Source organism: Ranitomeya imitator, chromosome 4 (genome assembly GCF_032444005.1).
Source record: "Ranitomeya imitator isolate aRanImi1 chromosome 4, aRanImi1.pri, whole genome shotgun sequence".
NCBI lineage: Eukaryota > Metazoa > Chordata > Amphibia > Anura > Dendrobatidae > Ranitomeya > Ranitomeya imitator.
Window position 1 is genome coordinate 681,200,881 of NC_091285.1, and position 10,227 is coordinate 681,211,107.

The window sequence follows — 10,227 nt, forward strand, 5'->3', positions numbered from 1 at the left end:
CCCCATACACACACTAGAATTTCCAGCATCCAGATTTGTATTGGGCGAGGGTCCTGTACACGAGATTGTTTGCGGGTTCCACAGACTTCATTCTAAGGGGGGCATTTACTTTCAGAGGAACAGAAGACGCATCGCTTTTTTGTCTGCTTTTACTTTATTTCTTTACGGAAGCAGTTGGGAAGGAACAGACAGAGTTGATAGTTGGCACAGATCTTTGCATGCAACACTTTTGCCACAAAGGCAACAGGTCAAAAGTGGGCAGTTTTTGCTTTTTTTTTATATTCCTGCTCCTTCCCTGAGTATTACATTTTTTTTAATCCACCATATTGTTCTAGAGATAAGGGCTAACTTTCAATGTCTTTACCAACAAGGTGTGGCCTACAGGATCCTCGTGGGCGGGTCTTAGGCTGCTTTGCATTAGTACCCTGAGAGCACCGCACCCATAGACTATTGAAATTAACACTAAACAGAAAGATATATCAATAGAAAGAAATACAGGGGCCAAAGGCCCAGTCAGCTCACCAACAGACCACAGGAGCACGTGACCCCGTCCTGACCCAGACGTAGCAACAGCTGAAGACGTAAAAAATGTGAAGATTGTTCCAGCTCCTTTCCGATTAAAAGTCCTTTATTGATCCATATCCTTAAATATCATCCCTGCACAAAGGGGAATGTGAACAGCGACAAAAACCTGTAATAGCAATGCGTTTCGATCTAAAAGATCTTCATCATGGCTATCTACACACAAATGCAGAGGAAGTATATATACAATGCTTTAGCAAATCAGTGAAAATTTCAGATCTGATCGCAGGTCCTGCAGGCAATGCAAACATGCAAAAACCATATAATAACAATAAAAAAGAGCAAAAATAGATTAAAATTAACATTTTAACAATAATGGTACATAATTTCGTTCCTTTTGTTAAGTCCCAAAGGCAATCTAGTTTGTAAATGATATATTGAGTACGCCTCCCTTGTGAGGAGGCGTCTCTTAATATCTCCTCCACGGACAGACTTCTTTAATAGCTCAATCCCCTGAATGAACATAGCAGAGATATTACCTTCATGGTGCGTTGCAAAATGTTTTGAAACCATAGATATATTTCTATAAATGGCATTAAAATTTGTAATATCTCTCAGGTGTTCCGATATCCTTGTTTTTAATTTCCTAGTTGTACACCCAACATATGCGACCTTACATTCCCTCCACCCAATTTTATACACTACATTCTCAGAGTGACAGTTGATAAATTCTATGTTAAATTCCTTTGTATTATTGTAATTGGTAAAAGTTTTGCCAGTCAGGCTGTGAGCGCCAGTGGTGCGAGACGTAGTGCCGCACTTATAAAATCCCTTGTGATCCCACCAGGTTTGGGATCTAGGTCTGGATAGGAAAAATCCTGGTGAAATTATATTACCACTTGTGGGGGCTCTGCGTGAAACAATATTAATTCCCTTGCTTAAAATTTTAGCAGTTTCCTCATCTTCCAATAATACAGACAAGCGCTTATGAATAATAGACTTAATGTCTGAAAATTGGGGGCTAAATTGAAGGCACACAAATAGTTTTTCTTTTCTTTTGTCTATATTAATTTTGTTCTTATTTTTCTGTATTAACAAATCAGCCCTCTCTTTTTTATCCACTATTTTGCGAGCCCTATCAAGGCACCACTTGGGGTATTTACGTTTTATTAATTTATTTTCAAGGGCATCAAATTCTTTAATCCTATCCTCTTCCTTGAAGCAATTTCTTTTAAGTCTTGTAAATTCCCCGATTGGTATAGACTTTATTGTACGCATAGGATGGCTGCTTTTAGCGTGCAGCAATGTGTTTTCTCTAATTGGTCTCATAAATGTTCTACTGTTAATTATTTCCCCACCAATCCCACTCAATTCCAAATCCAAAAATGATATCTGATTTTTGTCGCATCTATGGGTGAATCTAATACCAAGCTCGTTAGTGTTGATATATTCAATAAATCTAGGTATGGCAGATACATCGCCGCCCCAAATAATGAGTAAGTCGTCGATGTATCTGCCATACCATACGAGATCTGCCAAATGGGGATTGTCCACCGAATATATGTATTCCTTCTTCCAGAATGACATAGTTAAATTAGCAAGGGATGGGGAGTATCTCGCTCCCATGGGCACTCCAGTATTCTGTGCAAAAATAGCATTATCAGATGAAAAAATATTGTGTTTCCAAAGAAAAAAAGTAACTTGTAACGCAAATTCAATTAGATCATGTGAATATAAATTTGAATTATTAAGGTGCAACTGTAACGCCCTCATGGCTAAATCATGAGGGATGCAGGTATAAAGGGAGATAACATCACAACATACCCATGAAGAACTGTCATGCCAAATTTTTTGGGGAAAAATTCTAAGAACCTCACGGGAATCTTTGATATAACCTGGAGATCTAATTACAATGGGTTGCAAACGCGAATCTACCCATTCGCACAGATGTTCCGTCATAAAGCCCATACCAGACACTATGGGTCTTATGGTCAGTGGTCCCCCTTTGTGCACTTTCGGTAAACCATACAATATGGGTAATACAGGAGAAGAGACAAAAAGATAGTCAGTGTTGTGAGTTCTGTTTTTGGGCTCCCTCTGGTGGTTACTGATGGTACTGGGTGACTTGTCTTTCCTGGGTTTCTGGGTTCCACCTGTTCCATCAGCATATGGGAGTTTCCTATTTAACCTGGCTTTGCTGGCATTTCCTCGCCGGTTATCAATGTATCCAGTGTGTCTTGTTACCTCTGCTCCCTGCTCCTAGAACCTTCTGGACAAGCTAAGTTTGGATTTTCCTGTTTTGTGTTTTGCTTAATTTGGTTTTTAGTCCAGCCTGCAGATATGTGATTCTCTGCTGCTGGTTGCTCTAGTGGGCTGAAATTGCTTTTCATGTACCATGAGTTGGCACATGAGTTCAAGTAATTTCAGGATGGTTTTTTGAAGGGTTTTTCGCTGACCGCGCAGTTCACTTTTGTATCCTCTGCTATCTAGCTTTAACGGGCCTCATTTTGCTGAAACTGTTTTCATACTACGTATGTGCTTTCCTCTCATTTCACCGTCATTATATGTGGGGGGCTGCTATTTGCTGTGGGGTATTTCTCTGGAGGCAAGAGAGGTCTGTGTTTCTTCTGATAGGGGAAGTTAGATCTTCGGCTGGAGCGAGACGTCTAGGATCATCGTAGGCACGTTCCCCGGCTACTTTTATTTGTGTGTTAGGTTCAGGGTCGCGGTCAGCTCAGGTTCCATCGCCCTAGAGCTTGTTTGTATCTGTGCTTGTCCTTTTTGTGATCCCCTGCCATTGGGATCATGACAGTATAACCGGCCCACAAAGTGTTAATTGTATTGGCTGAAGTAGGAGGATAAGTAGTCTGAGGAAGTTTTTTTTTTTTTTTTTTTTTCCCCTCAGAGTTTGCTGCCTAGCCTTATTGCAGCCTGGCTACTTCCTCCTCCTCTTAATCTTTGAATGGCTCTGATCTCAGCTGTTTATCATGGACGTCCAGAGTTTGGCTTCCAGCCTGAATAATCTTGCCATTAAAGATGTTATGGTGGGGTTCCCTGCGCCTGCTGGTCTGAATGAGTCTATGACTATGGCTGTTCAGATTGATCGGCGTTTACGGGAGCGCAAACCTGTGCATCATTTGGCGGTGTCGTCTGAACCGTCACCTGAGATAATGCAATGTGATAGAATTCAGTCCAGAAGTGAACGGCAAAAGTATAGGCGGAAAAAAGGGTTGTGCTTTTATTGTGGTGATTCAGCTTATGTTATATCAGCATGCTCTAAACGCACAAAAAAGGTTGATAAGTCTGTTGCCATTAGTACTTTACAGTCTAAGTTCATTCTGTCTGTGACTCTGATTTGTTCATTATCATCCATTTCCGTCGATGCCTATGTGGATTCAGGCGCTGCCCTGAGTCTTATGGATTGGTCATTTGCCAATCGCTGTGGGTTTAGTCTGGAGCCTCTGGAAGTCCCTATTCCTTTGAAGGGAATTGACTCTACACCTTTGGCTATGAATAAACCTCAGTACTGGACACAAGTGACCATGCGTATGACTCCCGTTCATCAGGAGGTGATTCGCTTCCTGGTACTGTATAATTTGCATGATGTTCTAGTACTTGGTCTGCCATGGTTACAAACTCATAATCCAGTCCTTGACTGGAAATCAGTGTCTGTGTTAAGCTGGGGTTGTCAGGGGGTTCATGATGATGCACCTCCGATTTCTATCGCTTCATCTACTCCTTCTGAGATTCCTGTGTTTTTGTCTGACTATCGGGATGTTTTTGAGGAGCCTAAGCTCAGTTCGCTTCCTCCTCACAGGGATTGCGATTGTGCTATAAATTTAATTCCGGGCAGTAAATTTCCTAAAGGTCGTTTGTTCAATCTGTCAGTGCCAGAGCATACTGCTATGCGGGATTATGTTAAGGAGTCCTTGGAAAAGGGACATATCCGTCCATCTTTGTCTCCTTTGGGAGCAGGTTTTTTTTTCGTGGCCAAGAAAGATGGTTCCTTGAGGCCTTGTATAGATTATCGTCTTTTGAATAAGATTACCGTAAAATATCAGTATCCTTTGCCATTGTTGACTGATTTGTTTGCTCGCATTAAGGGGGCTAAATGGTTCACTAAGATTGATCTTCGGGGTGCGTATAATCTTATACGAATAAAGCAAGGTGATGAGTGGAAAACCGCATTTAATACGCCTGAGGGCCATTTTGAGTATTTGGTAATGCCTTTTGGACTTTCTAATGCTCCTTCAGTCTTCCAGTCCTTTATGCACGATATTTTCCGTGAATATCTGGATAAATTTATGATTGTGTATTTGGATGATATTTTGGTTTTTTCTGATGACTGGGAGTCTCATGTTCAGCAGGTCAGGAAGGTGTTTCAGGTCCTGCGGGCCAATTCCTTGTTTGTAAAAGGCTCAAAGTGTCTCTTTGGAGTCCAGAAGATTTCTTTCTTGGGGTATATTTTTTCCCCTTCTACTATTGAGATAGATCCCATCAAGGTTCAGGCTATTTGTGACTGGACGCAGCCTACATCTCTTAAGAGTCTACAGAAGTTCTTGGGCTTTGCTAATTTCTATCGTCGTTTTATAACTAATTTTTCTAGTGTTGTTAAGCCTTTGACGGATTTGACTAAGAAGGGTGCTGATGTTGCTAATTGGTCTCCTGCGGCTGTGGAGGCCTTTCAGGAACTTAAGCGCCGGTTTTCTTCTGCTCCTGTGTTGCGTCAGCCAGATGTTTCGCTCCCTTTTCAGGTTGAGGTTGATGCTTCCGAGATTGGAGCGGGGGCGGTTTTGTCACAGAGAAGCTCCGATGGCTCAGTGATGAAGCCATGCGCGTTTTTTTCTAGAAAGTTTTCGCCGGCTGAGCGGAATTATGATGTTGGTAATCGGGAACTTTTGGCCATGAAGTGGGCATTTGAGGAGTGGCGTCATTGGCTAGAGGGTGCTAGACATCGTGTGGTGGTCTTGACTGATCACAAAAATTTGATTTACCTTGAGTCTGCCAGGCGTCTGAATCCTAGACAGGCTCGTTGGTCACTGTTTTTCTCTCGTTTCAATTTTGTGGTTTCATACCTGCCAGGTTCAAAGAATGTGAAGGCGGATGCTCTTTCTAGGAGTTTTGTGCCTGACTCCCTTGGAAATTCTGAGCCCTCTGGTATCCTTAGGGATGGGGTGATTTTGTCTGCTGTCTCCCCAGACTTGCGACGTGCTTTGCAGGAGTTTCAGGTGGCTAAACCTGATCGTTGTCCGCCTGAGAGACTGTTTGTTCCGGATAATTGGACCAGTAGAGTCATCTCCGAGGTCCATTCTTCTGCGTTGGCAGGTCATCCTGGAATATTTGGTACTAGAGACTTGGTGGCCAGGTCTTTTTGGTGGCCTTCCTTGTCGAGGGATGTGCGTTCTTTTGTGCAGTCTTGTGAGGTTTGTGCTCGGGCTAAGCCTTGCTGTTCTCGGGCCAGTGGATTGTTGTCACCTTTGCCTATCCCGAAGAGGCCTTGGACGCACATTTCCATGGACTTTATTTCGGATCTCCCTGTCTCTCAAAAAATGTCCGTTATCTGGGTTGTGTGTGATCGCTTTTCTAAAATGGTTCATCTGGTACCCTTGCCTAAGTTGCCTTCCTCCTCTGAGTTGGTCCCTCTGTTTTTTCAGAATGTGGTTCGTTTGCATGGGATTCCTGAGAACATCGTTTCTGACAGGGGATCCCAGTTTGTGTCTAGATTTTGGCGGACTTTCTGTGCTAAGATGGGCATTGATTTGTCCTTTTCGTCTGCATTCCATCCTCAGACGAATGGCCAGACTGAACGAACTAATCAGACCTTGGAAACTTATTTAAGGTGTTTTGTTTCTGCTGATCAGGATGACTGGGTTACCTTTTTGCCGCTGGCCGAGTTTGCGCTTAATAATCGGGCTAGTTCTGCTACCTTGGTTTCTCCTTTCTTTTGTAATTCGGGGTTTCATCCTCGTTTTTCCTCTGGTCAGGTGGAACCTTCTGATTGTCCTGGAGTGGACATGGTGGTGGATAGGTTGCATCGGATTTGGAGTCATGTGGTGGACAATTTGAAGTTGTCCCAGGAGAAGGCTCAGCAGTTTGCTAATCGCCGTCGCCGCGTGGGTCCTCGACTTCTTGTTGGTGACTTGGTGTGGTTGTCTTCTCGTTTTGTTCCTATGAAGGTCTCTTCTCCTAAGTTCAAGCCTCGGTTCATCGGTCCCTATAGGATCTTGGAAATTCTTAACCCTGTGTCGTTTCGTTTGGATCTCCCGGCATCGTTTGCTATTCATAATGTGTTTCATCGGTCGTTGTTGCGGAAGTATGAGGTACCTGTTGTTCCTTCTCTTGAGCCTCCTGCTCCAGTGCTGGTGGAGGGAGAATTGGAGTATGTTGTGGAGAAGATCTTGGATTCTCGTGTTTCCAGACGGAAACTCCAGTATTTGGTCAAGTGGAAGGGTTATGGTCAGGAGGATAATTCTTGGGTGGTTGCCTCGGATGTTCATGCTGATGATTTGGTTCGCGCTTTTCATAGGGCTCATCCTGGTCGCCCTGGTGGTTCTCGTGAGGGTTCGGTGACCCCTCCTCAAGGGGGGGGTACTGTTGTGAGTTCTGTTTTTGGGCTCCCTCTGGTGGTTACTGATGGTACTGGGTGACTTGTCTTTCCTGGGTTTCTGGGTTCCACCTGTTCCATCAGCATATGGGAGTTTCCTATTTAACCTGGCTTTGCTGGCATTTCCTCGCCGGTTATCAATGTATCCAGTGTGTCTTGTTACCTCTGCTCCCTGCTCCTAGAACCTTCTGGACAAGCTAAGTTTGGATTTTCCTGTTTTGTGTTTTGCTTAATTTGGTTTTTAGTCCAGCCTGCAGATATGTGATTCTCTGCTGCTGGTTGCTCTAGTGGGCTGAAATTGCTTTTCATGTACCATGAGTTGGCACATGAGTTCAAGTAATTTCAGGATGTTTTTTTGAAGGGTTTTTCGCTGACCGCGCAGTTCACTTTTGTATCCTCTGCTATCTAGCTTTAACGGGCCTCATTTTGCTGAAACTGTTTTCATACTACGTATGTGCTTTCCTCTCATTTCACCGTCATTATATGTGGGGGGCTGCTATTTGCTGTGGGGTATTTCTCTGGAGGCAAGAGAGGTCTGTGTTTCTTCTGATAGGGGAAGTTAGATCTTCGGCTGGAGCGAGACGTCTAGGATCATCGTAGGCACGTTCCCCGGCTACTTTTATTTGTGTGTTAGGTTCAGGGTCGCGGTCAGCTCAGGTTCCATCGCCCTAGAGCTTGTTTGTATCTGTGCTTGTCCTTTTTGTGATCCCCTGCCATTGGGATCATGACAAGTCAGCTTGTTTCTTAGATAATACTCCCAGAGTGAGACCTTCTTCAATTATTTTTATTATTTCGCCATTTTATTCCTTAGTAGGATTTTTCATTAACTTTTCATAAGTCTTTGTATCTGCTAGCATTTCCTGTATTTTATCTCTATTATCATCTGCATTCATGACAACTATCGTACCTCCTTTGTTACTTTTTTTAAAAACAATATTTTTCATCTCTTTTAAATCACGTAAAGCCTTTCTTTGTTTCATTGTGAGATTGTTACTTTTACTTTTTTCAGGTTTGGAACTTAATTCATCCTTTAATTTCAACAGATCTTTTTCTATAAGCTCCTGAAACCTGTCCATACTGTCAACCCTAGTTTGTATAGGGTAAAAATAAGGATTTTTTGACTTGAAGGTTTTAGATTGATTTATTTTATCTCCACTCTCTTCCCGTTCCATAGATAAATCATGTAGGCATACAAGTGCTACTTGGTCCCTGAAGTCCAGCTCTTCATATTCGTTGATGATTACATTGGTTTCATCCGTACACATTTCAAATCCATCTTTCAAAAAATGTTTTTTTTACAGTCAAATTCCGAATAAATTTATCAAACCAATTAGCGGCAAAACAGTGCTGCACGCTAAAAGCAGCCATCCTACGCATACAATAAAGTCTATCGGGGAATTTACAAGACTTAAAAGAAATTGCTTCAAGGAAGAGGATAGGATTAAAGAATTTGATGGCCTTGAAAATAAATTAATAAAACGTAAATACCCCAAGTGGTGCCTTGATAGGGCTCGCAAAATAGTGGATAAAAAAGAGAAGGCTGATTTGTTAATACAGAAAAATAAGAACAAAATTAATATAGACAAAAGAAAAACTATTTGTGTGCCTTCAATTTAGCCCCCAATTTTCAGACATTAAGTCTATTATCCATAAGCGCTTGTCTGTATTATTGGAAGATGAGGAAACTGCTAAAATTTTAAGCAAGGGAATTAATATTGTTTCACGTTGAGCCCCACAAGTGGTAATATAATTTCACCAGGATTGTTAAAATGTTAATTTTAATCTACTTTTGCTCTTTTTTATTGTTATTATACGGTTTTTGCATGTTTGTATTGCTTGCAGGACCTGCGATCAGATCAAGTGATCTGAAGTTTTCACTGTGATTTGCTAAAGCATTGTATATATACTTCCTCTGCATTTGTGTGTAGATAGCCACGATGAAGATCTTTTAGATCGAAACGCGTTGCTATTAGCAGGTTTTTGTCGCTGTTCACATTCCTCTTTGTGCAGGGATGATTTTTAAGGATATGGATCAATAAAGGACTTTTAATCGGAAAGGAGCTGGAACAATCTTCACATTTCTTATGTCTTTAGCTATTGCTATGTCTGGGTCAGGATGGGTTCACGTGCTCCTGTGGTCTGTTGGTGAGCTGACTGGGCCTTTGGCCCCTGTATTTTTCTATTGATATATTGTTCTCATCTTTTATAGATGGAGTCCGGTGTTCTTGCTGAGCTTATACTATGCTGTGCTCAGCCTGCTATGCGGCGCTAACCCTGTCCGGCCCAGGTCCAGTCCGGCGGTGTTTGCACCATCACGCTTGAGTTCCTTTCTAAGTCCAATGCCTGGAGCCTGACGGCCGTAGCTAGGAAACTGATGACCACCGTTGCCTGGCTCTGTGCCATCTGTGTCCCAGCCGATGACCTGGGCTGCCTTGCCAGTGTCCCAGATGTCTATCCGGTATTCCTGATGTCCTGTTGTGTCCTGATGTCTTTCCTGTGCCTGATGTCCTTGTGTAATTGATGCCCTGGGTTGCCACGCCAGAGTCCCAGATGTCTATCCGGTATTCCTGGGTCCTGATGTCCGTCCTGTGTCCGATGTCCTGATGTAACTTATGACCTAGGCTGCCATGCCAGTGTCCCAGATGTCTATCCGGTATTCCTGATGCCCTGCCTGTGTCCTGATGTTCTTCCTGTGTCTGATGTCCAGCCTGTGTTATGATGCCCTGATGTCCAGCCTGTGTCCGATGTCCTGATGCCTTGCCTGTGACCCGATGTTCTGCCTGTTCCCCAGGGTCCACCCTGTGATGGCGTCCTTCCAGGATCGGTGTCTGATGTTCTCCTGCTGAGCCTATGCTACGCCTGAGGCCTGAGATGCCATCCTAGTATGCCCATGCCAGATGACCCTGGACTGCATCAACCCGTGATGACTCCTGCCATCGTCTGATGTCTGTCCAAAGTGTCCTGCCTGTGTCCTGATGCCCAGCCTGTCTCTGATGTCCTGATGTCTAGCCTGTGACCCGATGTTCCACCGGTTCTCCATGGTCCACCCTGTGATGAAGTCCTTCCGGGATCGGTGTCTGATGTTCTCCTGCTGAGCCTGG